General features: G+C 47.1%; 2 pseudogenes; both read left to right on the top strand.

The window, feature by feature from the left end:
• The first annotated feature begins 1,547 nt into the window (after positions 1 to 1,547).
• Positions 1,548 to 1,726, top strand: LOC121646782 (annotated as a pseudogene).
• Positions 1,727 to 9,272: 7,546 nt separating this feature from the next.
• Positions 9,273 to 9,450, top strand: LOC121646796 (annotated as a pseudogene).
• Positions 9,451 to 20,113: the final 10,663 nt, after the last annotated feature.

Raw genomic sequence — 20,113 nt, 5'->3', positions numbered from 1 at the left:
AGTTAGGAAAAGACTGGGTTACTGGGGACTGAGAGGACTGACGATAGAAGGGAAGGTTTTAATCATAAAAGCAGTGATTTTACCTTTGCTTTTATCGATCAGTGCTGTTTTTATTCCATCAAGGAGAGTGTTTTTAGAACTGGATCAAGCCATTTTTCACTTCTTGTGGGGCTCAAAGTGCGAGAAACTAAGGAGGGAGGAAATGAAAAAGCCAAAAGAAAAGGGTGGCAAAGGAGTCCCAGACCTGAAATTGTTTCTTGGGTGTAGATATGTTGCAATTCATCTTAGATCAGGCCACGGATCCCTCCAGAAACCCCAAGTCGGCAGCAATGACGGGGTTCTGGATGGGATCCTACTTAAGAAGGCTGAAAATAATACCGGTGAATCTCAAAGTACCCGTGTCTTTTAACTTACCACCCATGTATGCTTTTATACAAAAGTTTTTAAAGGATTTTACATTGGAGGGGGAGGATGTGCATGTTCTTACTAATCATCGTGCTATGGTTTCTTGTGTGCAGGAGCGGGAACCGGTGTGTCTAGTGCGCGGTCTCACCCTTGGTGAGGCTTCTACCGTTTGGCGCAACGTGGGCCATCCCGCCCTTCCAAACAGACTCCGGGACCTGTCGTGGATGGTGGCTCATGGGATCCTCCCGGTCAGGGCCGTCATGCACTCCCGGGGCATGTCAGCGACCGCAACCTGTCCCCGACCTGGTTGTGGCGCGCCAGAGTCGGTGAGACATTTGCTCTGGGAGTGCACTGCTGCCTGTAGACCTGTGGGCAACAGCCGGCTCCCTGCAATTCCCGAACTTACCAGCAAGGGAGGTCCTTTCAGCACAGCTGGGTGCTGTACGGGGTGGGCCACCAAGGAAAGGTTAGCAAAGAGGAGTATGCTAAACAGTGGCTCACCCTGGCTGCCATAAAAGACGCCATGTGGACCTCCAGGAACTTGCTGGTAAGGAGGCACAGGCAGATCCCCCCAGCAGCTGTGATCCGGATGGCAGCAGAAACGATAAAAGAAATAACATCTGCAGGCAGCAGGCCTAGGACGCAGCTGCGAAGAAGCATCGCCTGTGCCTCTTCGGACGAGGGAGCCGGAGCCACACGAGGGAGGTCGAGGCAGCAGCGGCCTGGCCCTCCGGGTGTGGATGAAGGGAAGGAGCAGGAAGGGGGGGATCCCCCCTGAGCACAAGACAGGAGGCCCGAGAGACCAAATGTTTGGAGGGGTGGGGAGGCCCCGTTTGTAGGTACAAGGGCCCCCCCCCCCGCTCCTGCAGATAAGGGGATGGAGAACCTGATTTCTGGGGGCTGCACCCTTCCCCTTCTTTTTTATCCTTTTGAAACTATGTTTTAAAAGTTTAAAGTAGCACTGTTTTTTTACCAGTTTTAACGTATGTGCACTGTATATTGCTTTTATCTGTATAGCTGTTTTTTAACCTTTTAATTAGGTTTTACAGATCAAGAATGGATTTTCCTAGTAATATACAGGCAATGCGTGAAATGGGTAAAATAATGTGTGAAGTAAATGTAAATGTTGAAACAATGTGTAAATAAAGTCTTACGAAAGAAAAAAATCTGTTCTTATCAGTTTAATATCTGATATGTCCTCCATGTGAGGGCTACGTATTAAATGGATTTTTAGGGAATGGGAGTCTGAAAGAGGAGCTCGCTCCGTTCACTCCATGCATCGACCTGGCGTTGCAGTGCTGCCAGGAGCGGTGCGCACTCTTCAAAATTGCTGTAGAATTGCAAACATGCTGCATGGAGGAGGAGACACACAGTCATTGGCTGTCTATGAACATGTCTGTGAAGTCTCAGCTGTTTTGGTCCAGTAATAAGTGAGTTATGAGCTCAAACGTGACGGCCGCCATCTTCAAACGGAGACATGTCCAGTTTAACGATGCTTTTCTGCTTGTCTGATCAACCCCAGACTCCTCACACTTGTTGTGCATGGTGCAAGGAACCACACGTTCAAGTTTCACTCTTCTAGCTTCACATTTGGAGAAGTTATGACTGTTTAAACATTCAGTGTACACGTCTAAGGCTTTAACATTGTAGCGTCAGGTCAAGTTTGTGGACAGCATCCATCAAGTGGTCATTTTTACAGATATGGAGCTGAAATCGATATCACACACTCACTGGAGCTTCATGAGTCTAGATCTGGAGTTTCAGCTTTGTAGATCCAAGTATGACCGAGTTATGAGGCTCAATGATCAAGTATTAGACGTGGACACCTGTTTTCAGAATGCCATAACTGTACTGTACTTTGTCTGATTTTCGTCAAGCCTCTCACACATATAGAGGGGTTGACAATGGACAACTGGTACAAATCTGGGGAGCCTAGCATGAAGTATGGCTGGTTTATGACAGATTGAACCCAACTTTCCAAGTCTAAGACTTTATTATTGGATGTCAGGTAAGGTTTGTGGACAGTGGTTTAACTTGGTCATTTTTCAACAGATTGAGCCGAAACTGACAGGACACACTCTGTGGATGTTGAGGAAGACGTGTGAAAAGTTTCAGAAATTTCTGACCAACGGCCGGCGAGTTATGAGCGAGAGTTGTCTGATCGACCCGCGCAGCGCACTCTGGCCGGGATGGGAGTGCTCTTCCGCGGAGAGAAGGCGGAGGAACGCCTGGGTGAACTCGGTGGCGTTTAGAGGCCATAACTGGCTTATTGCTCCACGGATTGAGCTGGAACCCACAGGATCTACTCATGGGATGTTGGGGAACATGTGGGAAAAGTTTCATATACGTTGGACAAAGCATGACTGAGATATCACCAAGTTCTCTTTGTGCCCCAGGTACTCCACAGTGAACCACTTTGAAAAAATACACAAAGTCCCATTTGATCCCCTGGTACTCTAGAATGAAACATTAGAAATGATTAAAAGTGAGTGGAAAACTGCAATAAACACTGTTGTGTCCCTGGTACTCCAGAATGAAACACTTTGAACAGTAACAGAGTGTGGAAAAATTCACACAGTCCCGTTTGGGCCCCTGGTACTCTAGAACAAAATTCTAAAAATGAATAACAGTGAGTGGAGGTTAGTGGAAACTTGAAATACTTTATTGTGCCCCAGGTACTCCACAGTAAACCACTTTGAAAAAATACACAAAGTCCCATTTGATCCCCTGGTACTCTAGAATGAAACATTAGAAATGATTAAAAGTGAGTGGAAAACTGCAATAAACACTGTTGTGTCCCTGGTACTCCAGAATGAAACACTTTGAACAGTAACAGAGTGTGGAAAAATTCACACAGTCCCGTTTGGGACCCTGGTATTCTAGAACAAAATTCTAAAAATGAATAAAAGTGAGTGGAGGTTAGTGGAAACTTGAAATACTTTATTGTGTCCCTGGTACTCCAGCATGAAACACTTGAAAGAGGGTCAAGCATTTCACTACGTTCCGCTGGTACTCCAGAATGTTTTGGTCCAAGAATAAGGGAGTTATGAACTCAAACGTGACGGCAGCCCTTTTGAAATGGTGACAAGTCCATCGTCACGACTTTGCATACACCGGCAGCACTTGCCCGTTCATTTCTGTCCACGAGGACTCAGCATTCCCTAACCCCCCCGTATTAAGGAGCGCTGGCTGCATTGCCTGGATGGGCGGATGTGCAAATTAGCCATTCCCAGTGGCAACACAGGGCACCGACACAAGTGCGCTACGTGCCCACAAAAGGGAGTCTGGTGCCAGTCAGTGGAAGGTTATCGCTTCTCGGCCTTTTGGCTAAGACAGCGGTCGCCTCCCTGGGTGGTGAAATTTTAGCCTTGTGGCTATGTGTTTTGCCAGAACTAAGGAGGATATTTTGGTGCTGAAACCTTTGTTTTAAATTATTGCAGCTCATAAGTAGTTGTAAGCAATTTGAAACTGTGTGTTTTTCTTCTTTGTTGTAATGTTGCATTTAATTTTGTATTAACAGCTTCTTTTCTTTAGGAAAGCGGAAGGTAAGTTTCTCTTAAGTTTTTCTTTGAGCACTCTTTTTTTGTGTGTGTGTTTCACCTCTTTTTTTTGAGTTTGTGGTGCCTCCACCATGTCGGCCAACTTTGCCGGCATGAGGAGGCACCACAGCGTGCGCTTCCTCTTTAGACAAGAGGGAGACAATTACTTTGAGATGTCTAGACTAGACTTCTCTAGGAAACTGATTCAGAAAGAATTAAAATTCTCCGCAAGTGATTTGAATTGTATCCTCAGTTTACCAGGAAATAAGGGTTTTGATGTTAGTTTTGTTTCTGCTGCCTTGTTAACTGTTTTTTGGAACAGATTTGAAAATGTGAAAGCCCAATTCTCTGCCTTTGTCGTTGAGAAATTGACTGACAATAGCTACAAAACGGTTATTGTCAGGATGTTCAATGAAACGGTAAATGCAGAGGACATATGTGTATGGTTGGGTAGATTTTGCACTGTTAAAGGCCAGGCTATTAAGGTAAGAGACGTGGATGGCATCTGGAATTGCGCCTGGAGGGTCCCCATTCAACAATGGCAGGACCCCCAGGGATTCCAGGGCCTGAAACACTTGCCAAATATGATAGTGCTGGGTGAGAACAGAGGCTACATTCACTACCAGGGGCAGCCCAAGCTCTGCCGCAAGTGTGGCGAACATGGGCACCTGGTAGAGGCATGTGAGGTAACGTTTTGTGGAAAGTGCAGAGAAGTGGGACATACCTTTGAGGAATGTACGAATGGCAGAGCTTGTAATCTCTGTGGAGACAGAAATCACCTCTTCAGAGATTGCCCTAAATCCTTTGCTAATAAACTGAAAATGGACAAAATGGTTAAAAGACAAAATGAAAGACAGCTGGAGCCCGTTAGACAGCTAATTGAAGAGCCTGGTTTAGAAATTTCAAATCTCCCGCCAACAGAGGGGATTGGAGAACAGTCTTCAGATGAGGTGGGAGAGGGGGAGGAGTCTGCAGATTCCTCATCCACAACCGATTCAAGTGAGGATGGGGAAAGGCAGCATGAGGGGGGAGCTGTGATGGAGAGTCAAATAAAAGAAACACAAGAGGATAGTGAAGGAACTTACCTTCCTGATGGCCAGCAAAATAAGAGGCCGTTATCAGAGTTGTCTTCAGACTCTCCAATAGTGATAGAGAAGAGGGGGAGAACTGGCGTCTCGACAGACAGCTCGTCTGAGGGAGATGCCAGAATCTTCCCCCCTGACTCACCAAATGAGGTCTCCTTCTTAACACTGGCCTTACAATCAACTCCAAAGGAAAATAAAATGAATTGGTCTTTACAACAGAGGCCCACTCCAAGAGTCCGAAAGGGGGGTGGAGCTGAACCCCTCCCCTCCCCACCTGCGGAAGTAAAGGAAGAGCTTCGCTCACATGAAATAACATAGGCCTTGCCTTTTATAAGTGAGATAAACAAAAAAAAAAGAAATGTTATATTTTTACTATACTACCATACTCATGACCCTCACCTTCTCATCGCTAAATGTGAGGAGTGTAAGGTCGGAAATTAGAGCACAAACTGTTTTATCCTTTTTAAATTCCCAAAAATCAGACGTATTTCTACTACAAGAATGTGGCCTACCTTTTTATAGAAAATACACAAAATTGGAAAGAAAATGGCCGCACACGTCCGTGTGGAGCGGGTCAAACGAAAATAAAAATGATGGAGTGGCCATTCTAATAAAAAACCCTCGGGTACTGGTGAAGGGAAGCACTGTGGTGAGAGACGGAAGGGCACTTTTAGCACATCTGACCTTTTTGGGACAGGCTTTTAATCTTTTAAATGTTTATGGTTTTAGTGATAAAAATGACAGATATGACCTTCTAAAAGATCTGCAGCCCCACATGCTGGGGAGGGCACCATTGGTTTTAGGGGGGGATTTTAATTGTATTTTAAGCCGTAAGGATAGAAGAAGGGCGGGGGAGGAGTTTAAAATAGACAAATCATCAGTTTTATTGCGGGATATATGTAGAGATTTTAGGTTGACGGACTGTTTTAAAATGATGCATCCTAGAGAGGAGGGCTTCACCTGGTTCAGTGGTGATGGTACCAGAGCTTCTCGTATTGATTATTTTTTTACACGTGAGTGCCAGGTAAATGATGCTAGATTAACACCTGTCTTTTTTTCAGATCACCGTATGCTGTCATGCACGCTGTCACTTTCTTCGGGTGTGACTTTTGGAGGCGGACTGTGGAGAACTGAACTGCTCCCTGTTGGAGGACCAGACCATCGTCGACCAATACAGGGAGCAGTATCAGGATTGGCAGACCCTCCAAGACTTATACAACACACGGGCCCACTGGTGGGAGATGGTGAAGGGAAGGACCCAGACTTTTTTTAAGAAAATGAGCAGGAAAAAGAGAGCTACTGAACGAAGATGCATGATGGGGCTGCAAAGGCGTTTACAGAGGTATTTTAATTTAATGGAAATAGGATTGGACTTTAATGAAGAAATAAAGGAAGTTAAGCAAGAGATGATGACCCTTGCAGAAATAAGAAGCAAAGGCATTATCCTAAGGAGTAGGGAGCGGGAAATTGAAGACGGAGAAAAATGTACAAGATACTTCTTTAAAAGGATTATAAATAAGGGAGAGGGTTTTTTTGAACTGAAGAAGGAGAACGGAGAGAGTGCAACAAGCACAAAAGAGCTGATAGACACTGTGGAAAAATTCTACAGAAAACTGTATACAGAAAAGGGTGTTCAACCGGATGCAATAACGGAAGTACTAAAGAATATAAAAAAGACGGTGACGGACAGTACGACCCTAGCAAGAACTTTTACGGAGTTTGAACTAGATAAATGTTTAGCAAGTTTTAAAAAAGGGAAAGCCCCTGGAAAAGACGGGCTTCCCCTGGAATTTTATCAGACTTTTTGGGATATTTTAGCACCTGACTTACTCACTGTTTTTAGAGAATTTGAAACTTTTAACCGACTTCCAGACAGTTTTAGAATAGGGATAGTGACGCTCCTTTATAAAGACAAAGAAAAAACGGACATAAAGAACTGGAGACCTATTACGCTTCTAAATATAGACTGTAAACTTTTTAGCAAACTTTTAGCAACACGGATGACCACGGTTTTAAAGGACGTGATTCACCCGGATCAAGCCTGTGCTGTCCCCGGGAGGAGGATCACCGACAGCCTTATACTGATCCGAGACACCATCTGTTACGCGAGAGACAGAAACATCCGGCTAGTAGTCCTAAATTTAGACTTTGAGAAAGCTTTTGATCGGGTCTCGCACCAGTACCTGTTCCGGGTACTGCAAAAGATGGGTTTTCCTGCCAGATTTATGGCATGGGTGGGACTGCTTTATAGAGATATTAGCAGTAGATTCGTGGTTAATGGGTTCCTTACAAATGCAGTGGATTTAAACTGCGGTGTCCGTCAGGGTTGTCCGTTATCTGCCCTCCTATATACTGCTTGTATAGAGCCCTTGGCGGAAGGCTTGAGAAGGGATGACAGAATCCAGGGAGTGGGAGTCCCGGGGAGTGGGGGACTGACAAACAAAGTCATCCTATATATGGATGACATAAGTGTCTTGTGCACGGACATGCCATCCATAAACAGGACCCTAGACAGGACAGACTGGTTTGGGCGGGCTTCCGGATCAAAATTAAACAGAGAAAAAACACGAGTGCAGTTTTACGGACCATGGCGACTGACAGAGACTCTGGGACTCCCACTGACGGTGACTCAGACTGATCAGAAAATACTAGGCATTAAATTTGATAAAGAGGGGGGTGGGGCGACAAACTGGACAGACGTGTTAGGGAGAGTTAAGAAAAGACTGGGCTTTTGGAGACTTAGGGGACTGACGATGGAAGGAAAGGTTTTAATCATAAAAGCAGTGATTTTACCTTTGCTTTTATCGATCAGTGCTGTTTTTATTCCTCCTAGGAGAAGCCTTTTAGAACTAGACCGAGCCATCTTTTACTTCCTATGGGGATCAAAGTGTGAAAAATTAAAAAGAGAAGTAATGAAAAAGCCAAAAGAAAAAGGAGGAAAAGGAGTCCCAAACATCAACCTATTTCTGGGATGTAGATACGTTGCTATTCATTTTAGTCAGGCTACGGATCCCTCCAGAAACCCCAAGTCGGGGGCAATGACAAGGTTCTGGATGGGATCCTACCTGAGAAGACTTAAAATCATACCAGTAGATCTCAAAGTGCCCGTATCCTTTAACTTACCACCAACGTATGCTTTTATACAAAAGTTTTTAAAGGATTTTAGACTTGAAGGAGAGGATCTGCATGTTTTTACTAACCATCGCACTCTGATCTCTTGTGTGCAGGAGCGGGAAGCAGTGTGTCCAGTACAAGGCCTCACCTTAGGGGAGGCCGCGGCGGTTTGGCATAACATGGGCCACTCCGCCCTACCAAACAGACTCCGGGACCTGTCTTGGATGGTGGCTCATGGGATCCTCCCGGTCAGGTCTGTCATGCACTCCCGGGGCATGTCAACAACATCAACCTGTCCCCGACCTGGTTGTGGCGCGCCAGAGACGGTGAGACATCTGCTCTGGGAGTGCACTGCTGCCGTAGACCTGTGGGCAACAGCCGGCTCCCTGCAATTCCCGAACTTACCAGCAAGGGAGGTCCTTTCAGCACAGCTGGTGCTGTACGGGGTGAGACACCAAAAAAAACGAGAATAAGGAGGACCATGTACAACAGTGGCTCACCCTGGCTGCCATAAAAGATGCCATGTGGACCTCCAGGAACTTGCTGGTAAGGAGGCACAGGCAGATCCCCCCAGCAGCTGTGATCCGGATGGCAGCAGAAACGATAAAAGAAATAACATCTGCAGGCAGCAGGCCTAGGACACAGCTGCGAAGAAGCATCGCCTGTGCCTCTTCGGACGAGGGAGCCGGAGCCACACGAGGAAGGTCGAGGCAGCAGCGGCCTGGCTCTCCGGGTGTGGATGGAGGGAAGGAGCAGGAAGGGGGGGATCCCCCCTGAGCACAAGACAGGAGACCCGAGAGACCTACTGTTTGGAGGGGTGGACAAGGCCCCGTTGTAAAACAGAAGCCCCCCCCGCTCCTGCAGACAAGAGAGCTGGAGGGCTTGATTTTTTGGAAACCGCATTCTCTTTCCTTTAAAACCAGGTTTTAAAGAAATAATTAGCACTGTTTTTTACCGATTTTAACGTATTTGTTTTTTTGTATATTGCTTTTAACTGTAAAGCTGTTTTTAGGTTTTAAAAAGAGTTTTGCAGATTAACAATGGATTCCTTTTTTCCATAGTAATGTACGGAAATACGTAAAATGGGTAAAAAATGTACAAATGTAAAATGCTGAAATAATGTACAATAAAACCTTGAAAAAGAAAAAAAAAAAAAAAAAATCTGTTCTTATCAGTTTAATATCTGATATGTCCTCCATGTGAAGGCTACGTATTAAATGGATTTTTAGGGAATGGGAGTCTGAAAGAGGAGCTCGCTCCATGCATCGACCTGGCGTTGCAGTGCTGCCAGGAGCGGTGCGCACTCTTCAAAATTGCTGTAGAATTGCAAACATGCTGCATGGAGGGGGAGACACACAGTCATTGGCTGTCTATGAACATGTCTGTGAAGTCTCAGCTGTTTTGGTCCAGAAATAAGTGAGTTATGAGCTCAAACGTGACGGCCGCCATCTTCAAACGGAGACATGTCCAGTTTAACGATGCTTTTCTGCTTGTCTGATCAACCCCAGACTCCTCACACTTGTTGTGCAGGGTGCAAGGAACCACACGTTCAAGTTTCACTCTTCTAGCTTCACATTTGGAGAAGTTATGACTGTTTAAACATTCAGTGTACACGTCTAAGGCTTTAACATTGTAGCGTCAGGTCAAGTTTGTGGACAGCATCCATCAAGTGGTCATTTTTACAGATATCGAGCTGAAATCGATATCACACACTCACTGGAGCTTCATGAGTCTAGATCTGGAGTTTCAGCTTTGTAGATCCAAGTATGACCGAGTTATGAGGCTCAATGATCAAGTATTAGACGTGGACACCTGTTTTCAGAATGCCATAACTGTACTGTACTTTGTCTGATTTTCGTCAAGCCTCTCACACATATAGAGGGGTTGACAATGGACAACTGGTACAAATCTGGGGAGCCTAGCATGAAGTATGGCTGGTTTATGACAGATTGAACCCAACTTTCCAAGTCTAAGACTTTATTATTGGATGTCAGATAAGGTTTGTGGACAGCGGTTTAACTTGGTCATTTTTCAACAGATTGAGCCGAAACTGCCAGGACACACTCTGTGGATGTTGAGGAAGACATGTGAAAAGTTTCAGAAATTTCTGACCAACGGCCGGCGAGTTATGAGCGAGAGTTGTCTGATCGACCCGCGCAGCGCACTCTGGCCGGGATGGGAGTGCTCTGCCGCGGGGAGAAGGCCGAGGAACGCCTGGGTGAACTCGGTGGCGTTTAGAGGCCATAACTGGCTTATTGCTCCACGGATTGAGCTGGAACCCACAGGATCTACTCATGGGATGTTGGGGAACATGTGGGAAAAGTTTCATATACTTTGGACAAAGCATGACTGAGATATCACCAAGTTCTCTTTGTGCCCCAGGTACTCCACAGTGAACCACTTTGAAAAAATACACAAAGTCCCATTTGATCCCCTGGTACTCTAGAATGAAACATTAGAAATGATTAAAAGTGAGTGGAAAACTGCAATCAACACTGTTGTGTCCCTGGTACTCCAGAATGAAACACTTTGAACAGTAACAGAGCGTGGAAAAATTCACACAGTCCCGTTTGGGCCCCTGGTACTCTAGAACAAAATTCTAAAAATGAATAAAAGTGAGTGGAGGTTAGTGGAAACTTGAAATACTTTATTGTGTCCCTGGTACTCCAGCATGAAACACTTGAAAGAGGGTCAAGCATTTCACTACGTTCCGCTGGTACTCCAGAATGTTTTGGTCCAAGAATAAGGGAGTTATGAACTCAAACGTGACGGCAGCCCTTTTGAAATGGTGACAAGTCCATCGTCACGACTTTGCATACACCGGCAGCACTTGCCCGTTCATTTCTGTCCACGAGGACTCAGCATTCCCTAACCCCCCCCGTATTAAGGAGCGCCGGCTGCATTGCCTGGATGGGCGGATGTGCAAATTAGCCATTCCCAGTGGCAACACAGGGCACCGACACAAGTGCGCTACGTGCCCACAAAAGGGAGTCTGGTGCCAGTCAGTGGAAGGTTATCGCTTCTCGGCCTTTTGGCTAAGACAGCGATCGCCTCCTTGGGTGGTGAAATTTTAGCCTTGTGGCTATATGTTTTGCCAGAGCTGCGGAGGATATTTTGGTGCTGAAAACCTTGTCTTAGATGATTGCAGCTCAATAATAGTTGCAAGCACTTTGAAACTGTGTGTGTTCAGCAGCTGTATTCCTGTTTCTCTTCATTTAGTGTGATGTTGCATATAATTTTGTATTAATTGTCTCATTTTTTAGGAAAATGTAAGGTAAGTTTTTCTTATAAGTTTTTGAGAACCTTTTAGTGTGTGTGTTTCACTTTCCATTTTTTGAGTTTGTGGTGCCTCCACCATGTCGGCCAACTTTGCCGGCATGAGGAGGCACCACAGTGTGCGGTTCCTCTTCAAGGAAGAAGAGGGCAAATCTTATGAGATGTCAAGGCTAGACTTTTCTAGAAAGTTCATACAGAAAGAGTTAAGGTTTCTTCCAGGAGACTTGAATTGTATATTGACCTTACCAGGCAACAAAGGTTTTGACGTAAGTTTTGTTTCTGCGGCTAAGTTGACGGATTTTTGGATTAAGTTTGAGAATGTAAAGACCCAATTTTCTGCATTTGACGTGGAGAAGCTAACCGACAATAGCTATAAAACAGTTATTGTCAAAATGTTCAATGAAACGGTAAATGCAGAGGATATATGTATATGGTTGGGAAGATTTTGCACTGTTAAAGGCCAGGCTACCAAGGTTAGGGATGCGGACGGCATCTGGAATTGCTCCTGGAGGGTCCCCATACAACAATGGCAAGACCCTCTGGGTTTCCAGGGCCTGAAGCACCTACCAAATATGATAGTGCTGGGTGAAAACAGAGGCTACATTCATTACCAGGGACAGCCCAAGCTCTGCCGCAGGTGTGGTGACCATGGGCACCTGGTAGAAGCTTGTGATAAAACGTTTTGTGGAAAATGTAGAGAAATTGGGCACACCTTTGAGGAATGTACCAATGGCAGAAAGTGTAATCTCTGTGGGGAAATAAACCATCTCTTCAGGGATTGCCCAAAATCGTTTTCCAACAAACTGAAAAAGGAAAGAAAGGACATGAATCAGGATGGAAGACAGCTGGAGCTAGTTGAGCAGTTAATTGAGGCGGTTAGACCTGAAAATTCAAATCTCTCGCCAAGAAAGGAGATTGGCGGACAATCTTTAAGTGAGTCAGGAGAGGAGGAGGAGCCTGCAGAAACCCTTTCCACAACCAGCTCAAGTGGAGAGAGTGGAGAGGGGGAGATGCAGGCAGATGGTAGAGCTATTATGGAGTGTGATATGGAAGAAACACAATATGACAGTAATGAAGCCTTTCCTCCAGACGGTCAACAAAATAAGAGGCCGGTGTCAGAGTTGTCTCCGGACTCTCCTATTGTAGTGGAGAAGAGGGGAAGAACTGGTATCTCGTCAGATAGTTCGTCTGCGGGGGATACCAGGATCTTCCTCCCTGACTCACCAAACGAGGTCTCTTTTTTAACACTAGCTCTGCAATCAACCCCGAAAAATAATAAAATGGATTATGCCTTGCAGCAGAGGCCTACTCCAAGAGTTCGAAGGGGGGGCGGAGCTGGGATCACTTCCTTCCCAACTGAGGAGGTGAAGGAGGAGCTCCGCTCACAAGAGATCACTTAGATATCTGTCTGGGCAAGCTAGTATGTTTTGTTTAATTTGGTAAGAAAAAACCTTTAAAATGACATACCTCTATTATATAATATTGAGCCTGAGTAGCATAAAGCCAGAACTCAAAAATGTTTTTACTGACCATTGCACCTGGGCCTCTTGTGCGCAGGAGCGGGAAGCGGTGGGTTCCAGTACCGACGGGTTGGCACGACGTGGGCCACTCCGCCCTCCCGAACAGACTCCGGAGCCCGTACTAGATGGAGACTCATGGGATCCCCCCGGTCAGAGCCGACAGTCACTACCGGGGCATGGCAAGAACATCAACCTGTCCCCGACCTGGTTGTGGCGCGCCAGAGACACTGGGACATCTGCTCTGGGAGTGCACTGCTGCCGTAGACCTGTGGGCACCAGCCGGCTCCCTGCAATTCCTGAACTCACCAGCAAGGGAGGTCCCCTCAGCACAGATGGTGCTGTTCGGGGTGAGCCACTAAAGAAACGTCAACAAGGAGGACCAGGTATGACAGTGGCTCACCCTGGCTGCCAAAAAAGACGCCATGCGGACCTCCAGGAACTTGCTGGTGGGGAGGCACAGGCAGATTCCCCCAGCAGCTGCGATCCGGAGGGCAGCAGAAAAATAAAAGGAACAACATCTGCAGGCAGCAGGCCTAGGATGCAGCTGCGAAGAAGCATCGCCTGTGCCTCTTCGGAAGAGGGAGCCGGAGCCACACGAGGAAGGTCGAGGCAGCAGCGGCCTGGCCCTCCAGGTGTGGATGGAGGGAAGGAGCAGGAAGGGGGGGATCCCCCCTGAGCGAAAGACGGGAGACCCGAGAGACCTACTGTTTGGGGGGGTGGATAAGGCCCCGTTGAAAAACGGAAGCCCCGCTCCTGCGGACGAGAGAGCTGGAGGGCCTGGTTTTTGGAAACTGCATTTTCTTTACTTTTAAAACCATGTTTTAATGAAATAATTTAAATTAGCACTGTTTTTACCGGTTTTAACGTATTTGTGGTTTGTATATTGCTTTTAACTGTAAAACTGTTTTTAGGTTTTGGAAAGAGTTTTACAGATAAACAATGGATTCCTTTTTCCATAGTAATGTACGGAAATACGTAAAATGGGTAAAAAATGTACAGATGTCAAATGCTGAAATAATGTACAATAAAACCTTGAAAAAGAAAAAAAAATCTGTTCTTATCAGGCGATGCTTCTTTGCGGCTGTGTCCTAGGCCTGCTGCTTGCAGATGTACTTTCCTTTATCGTCTCTGCTGCCATCCGGATCACACCCGCTGGGGGAATCTGCCTGTGCCTCCTAACCAGCAAGTTCCTGGAGGTCCAAATGGAGTCTTTTATGGCAGCGAGGGTGAGCCACTGTTTAGTATACTCCTCTTTGCTAACCTTTCCTTGGTGGCCCACCCCGTACAGCACCCACTGTACTGAGAGGACCTCCCTTGCTGGCAAGTTCGGGAACTGCAGGGAGCCGGCTTTTGCCCACAGGTCTACGGCAACAGTGCACTTCCACAGCAAATGTCTCACCGACTCTGGCGCGCCACAACCAGGTCGGGGACAGGTTGCGGTCGCTGACATGCCCCGGGAGTGCATGACGGCCCTGACCGGGAGGATCCCATGAGCCACCATCCACGACAGGTCCCGGAGTCTGTTTGGAAGGGCGGGGTGGCCCACGTTGCGCCAAACGGTAGAAGGCTCACCAAGGGTGAGACCGCACACTAGACACACTGGTTCCCGCTCCTGCACACAAGAAACCATAGCATGATGATTAGTAAGAACATGCACATGCTCCCCCTCCAATGTAAAATCCTTTAAAAACTTTTGTATAAAAGCATACATGGGTGGTAAGTTAAAAGACACGGGAGATTCACCGGTATTATTTTCAGCCTTCTTAAGTAGGATCCCATCCAGAACCTTGTCATCGCTGCCGACTTGGGGTTTCTGGAGGGATCCTTGGCCTGACTAAGATGAAGTGCAACATATCTACACCCGAGAAACAATTTCAGGTCTGGGACTCCTTTACCTCCCTTTTCTTTTGGCTTTTTCATTTCCTCCCTCTTTAATTTCTCACACTTTGAGCCCCACAAGAAGTGAAAAATGGCTCGATCCAGTTCTAAAAACACTCTCCTTGATGGAATAAAAACAGCACTGATCGATAAAAGCAAAGGTAGGATGACCCAGACAAGATAAATGACACGTTTAGAAGCTTCTATAAAACATTATATGAATCACAGATTAATCCAACAGATGAACATATTGAACAATTTTTAAACAACATTAATCTACCAAAACTAAAAAATGAAAATAAAATAAATTTAGATGCACCTATTACTGTAGATGAACTCCACGAAGCTCTCCAACATATGCCCAACAATAAAGCCCCGGGTCCAGATGGTTACTCAGCAGAATTTTACAAGGAATTCTGGACAACGCTAGCTCCTACATTTTATAATATGTTGTTAGAAATACAGGAAAAACAAAAAATACCGCAAAATATGAACTTAGCTAATATAACACTATTGCTAAAACCAGGCAAAGACCCCACACTTCCATCCAGTTACCGTCCCATATCTTTAATAAATGTAGACCTGAAAATAATTAGTAAAGCTCTTGCCAGAAGGATAGAAAAAATAACCCCTCTTATAATACATCCGGACCAGACAGGTTTTATAAAAGGTCGACATTCATCTACTAACACGCGTAGACTAATTAACCTCATAGATTACTCTACTTTACATAATCTAGAATCCACAATCATTTCTCTAGATGCAGAAAAAGCCTTCGACAGGGTAAACTGGAAGTTTCTATTTGCAACACTAGACAAATTTGGGTTTGGACCTGCTTTCATAGAGTGGATTAAAATATTATATAATAACCCAAATGCATGTGTGAAAACCAACGATCAAACTTCTCCAAGCTTCCGCTTACAGAGAGGCACCAGACAGGGCTGTCCACTCTCCCCGTCACTTTTTGCCATTTTCATAGAGCCGTTAGCAGCTGCTATTAGACAAAATATAGAAATTAAAGGAATCCAGGGCAAAAATATAGAACATAAAATAAGTCTTTATGCAGATGATGTATTACTCTTCCTTCAGAACTCACAAACATCACTCTCTGAGACAATCACAGTTATTAATAAGTTCTCATCAATATCTGATTATTCTATTAACTGGTCTAAGACTACAGCCATGTCCATCAACTGTGACCTACAAAACATCCCTAATATCAAAATACAGACAGGAAACATTAGATATTTAGGTATAAATATTTCCCCCAGATTATCAGATTTAACAAAATTAAACTATGTTCAGCTACTAAAAACAATAGAAGATGATCTCTTACGGTGGAGGCGCTTACCCATCTCACTAATGGGGAGAGTTGCCACCATTAAGATGATGATTCTACCTAAAGTTAATTATTTATTTTCAATGATACCCACTAAACCCTCCACCAGTTGGTTTAAATCTCTGGACTCTTTCATATCTAAGTTTCTTTGGAAAAACAAGCCATCACGTATCAGTCTTAAAACCTTACAGCAGACTAAAGATAGAGGAGGACTGGACCTACCAAACTTTAATCACTACTTTATAGCTAACAGGCTGCAGTACATCTCAAAGTGGCTCAAACCCAGTTATCTGGATGAGCCGTGGCTAGATGGGGAGCAGGCTTTGTGTGAGGACTTAGTCATCTCTGACCTGCCGTTCATCAGCTCAACCATTAAATCATATAAGTGCTTTAAAAGCCTTAACATCCGTTTTTCCTTAATGGCTTGGTGGGAATTCTGTAAGATAACCAGATCTTCCCTCTTTCCATGTAGACTTACACCCATCTGGAACAACCCTGACATCCTGCAGAACAAAAAGATGATAAACTTCACTCAATGGAAGACTAAAGCAATACAACAGTTAGGACAGATAATAGAAAATGGAAACTTTGTATCTTTCAACACAATTGTCTCACAGTATGGGATCAACAGCAATAAATTCTTAGAGTACCACCAACTAAAATCAATTATATGTAAGAAGTATACCCCTGTACAGTTAGACTTGCAGCTTCCTGTCAGAATAGCAGAATTCTTGAATCTTAATACTCCAAAATTATTATCAAAAATATATAGATTACTTGCAAAGCTAGAAGACAGGATATCTCTCCCAACTTCAAAATGGGAAGATGATTTATCTAATAACTTTGATCAGAAAAGATGGTCACAAATATGTTTAAACACGTTTAAAATGACTCAGAATTCAAATATACAACTAATACAATTCAAAATTCTCCATAGAACTCATTATACAGGACACAGGATGTTCAGGATGGGCCTTTCACCATCAGATATCTGCCCACACTGCTCTGAGAACACTTCTGATAGCTACATCCATGCGCTGTGGTCCTGCACACCTGTCCAAAGGTTCTGGATTAAGGTGTGTGAAGATCTCTCAAAATGGTTTAAAACCAGTTTTTCTGCAAACCCCACACTTTGCCTACTGGGCGACCTGGGTGACACTAACATAGGAATACACTCCATAAACTTGGTCCTCGCAGTCTTATGCATCGCAAAGAAAACTATTCTTGTGAACTGGAAAGATAAGAATAATTTGTCTATCCAGCAGTTTAGAAATCTCCTGTTAGATCACATCAGCATTGAGACAATGTCTGCCTCCTCCAGGAACCAATCAGATGACTTTCATTCCCTCTGGTCCCCTGTGACTGGCTACATCACCTAATGTAGGTGGAGGATTGCAGCTTCGCTGGGATGGGGGTGGATATGGGTGGGGGGTCCCTGGTGGCTTCGGGTCTCCGGTTGTCTCCTGAGTGGGGATCTCGGCTGCTCCGCTGCTGGGTCGGCTGGGGGTTCCGGTCTGGGCGGGCGGCATTGGGTGGGCCCCGGGGTGGGGCTGCCTCGTGGCGGTGGGGGGTGGCTGCCGGGGTGCCTGGGTCGGTGTCCGTCGGCCCCTGGCCGGGTGGCCGGTCGGGCCCGGGGTGGGCCGGGTGGGGGCCCCGGGCTCTGGGGTGTCGGGTCTCCCCCCTCTCCTGGGGGTGGGGGGTCTGCCGCTGCTGGGGGGGGCTGGGCCCGTCCGGATGTGCCGTGCCGGGGGTTGGTCCGTGCCCTGGTGCTTGGTCGCAGCCCCGGAACCTGGGTGGGGGTGTGTTTGTATATAGGTGGGTGTGTATGTGTGTGTGTCTGTAGGTATGCTGGTGTGTGGATGGGTGTAGAGGGATGTGTGTGCTGTATGTGTGTGTGGGTGTGTATGAAGGTCTAGGTGTGTGCGTGTATGTGTGTGTGAGTGGTGTGCGGGTGTGTGTGTGGAGGTCTATGTGGGATGTGTGTGTGGGTGTGTGTGAAGGTGTGTATATATGAGTGTGTGCACGTGGAGGTCGAGGTGTGTGTGGAGGAGTGAAGGAGTGGGTGGAGGCGTGAGTATGTATGGAGGTGCTTGTGTGTATATGCAGGTATGTATGTGAGTGCGTGTGTAGTGGTGTATGTGTATGGAGGGGTATGAGAGTGTGTGTGTGTATGTGGGCACCGGTGTGTGTGTTTATAGGTATGTGCGTGAAGTGTGTGTGTGGAGGTATGTGCACGTATTGAGGTGTTGGTGTATAGAGGTGTGTGAAAGTGTGTGTGCGTTTGCAGGGGGTTAGGACGTGTCCTCTGGGGGGCGCCCTGGCCGGGTGTTGGGGGCGTGGGCCTGGGGTTCCCTTCCTTTGCCTCGCCCCCCTCCCACTCAGAAAGAGGAAAGTGGCCCCTTGGGCTGGTGGCTGGCCCCTGGGGGGGTTCGTGGCGTGCCTGGGTTGGGGTGCCTGCTCCGGGCCTGTGACGCCCTTCGGGGCCGGCGGGCGACGGGGGCGCCCTAAGCCACTGGCGGGTCGTCTTCCAGGGGGGAGGCTTACTCCCCTCTGGACCTACATCTCCTGACCCCTCCCCTCCCCCACTCTTCACTACATACACAGGTAGGGCTGTGGGAGGTGTGCTTGTTGCGCTGGGCGGGGCAGGGGGGTCATCATAGTGGCCCCGTTGCTTCGCCGAGCGGCAGCATGCCTCCCAGCTTTTAATTCCACTTAGTCACTGAGCACAAATAACATTTGCAACATACAAACACGTTTTGGGGGGTGGAACATGCGAGGTCAGGTGGGTGGGACTGCTCAGGTGGCCCCGCCCCCTCCTCAATGCAGTTACTGCCCCCCAATTTTAACCCTCTTTTTTAAATTGCAAACAGCACATAATATATTCCATCACTAGTGGGGGAGGGAGGGGGGATGGGGTCTTCAAGCGCCCCTGTCTCCATGGATGGCCCGGGGGCGGGGCGGGCCGGGTGGCCTGTCGCGTTGGCCCGGGGCGTAGGCGGGCTGTCCCGGGGGGTTTTGGCTGCTGGCCCTGGGGGGAAGGTGCTGTTTTGGGGGTGGGGAGTGGGGGGCGGGGGAGTGGTGGGGGCCTGGCTCGTGTCTCCTCGCCTCCTGGCTGGGGCTGTCCCCCCGCGGCGTGGGGTGGCGGGAGGATGGTGGTGGGGGGATGGTGTTTGTGTGTGTGTGTGTTGGGGGGGGGGTGGTGTGTGGGTGGGAGAGGGGTGTGGGTGTGGGGGGATGGGTGGTGGAGGGATGGTGTGTGGGAGGGTGGGGTGTGTGGAGGTGGATGCGTGGTGTGTGGGAGGGGGGGTGGTGTGGGTGTGGGAGGATGAATGGTGGAGGGATGATGTATGTGTGGGAGGATGGGGTATGTATGGGAGAATGTATGGTGCAGGGATGGGGGAGTGTGTGGGAGGATGGATGGTGGAAGGATGGTGTGTGTGCGGGAGGATGGATGGTGTATGGGAGGGAGGATGGTGTGTGTGTGGGGGAGTGGTGTATGTTTGGGAGAGTGGGTGATGGAGGGGTGGTGTGTGTGTGTGGGAGGATGGGGTACGTGAAGGTGGATGTTTGGTGTAGGAGAGGGAGGACGGTGTATGTGTAGGAGAATGATGTATGTGTGGGAGGATGGGTAGTGGAAGGATGGTGTGTGTGTGTGTGTGTGGGAGGTGTGAAGGTGGATGAATGGTGTATGAGAGGGAGGATGGTGTATGTGTGGGAGGATGAGTGGTGGAGGGATGATGTGTGTGTGGGAGGATGGGGTAGGTGTGGGAGAGTGTATGGTGGAAGGATGGTGAGTGTGTGGGAGGAAGGATGGTGTGTGTGTGGAAGGATGGATGGTGGAAGGATGGTGTGTGTGTGTGGGAGGACAGAGTATGAGGGTTGAATGGTGTATGCGTGGGAGGATGAATGGAGGAGTGGAAGGAGAGTGTGTGTGTTTGTGTGTGTGTGTGTTGGTCT

The sequence above is a fragment of the Melanotaenia boesemani genome, chromosome 9 (assembly GCF_017639745.1).
Source record: "Melanotaenia boesemani isolate fMelBoe1 chromosome 9, fMelBoe1.pri, whole genome shotgun sequence".
NCBI classification, from domain to species: domain Eukaryota; kingdom Metazoa; phylum Chordata; class Actinopteri; order Atheriniformes; family Melanotaeniidae; genus Melanotaenia; species Melanotaenia boesemani.
Note: the sequence above shows the minus strand (reverse complement) of the source record. Positions and strands in the feature narration are given on the sequence as shown.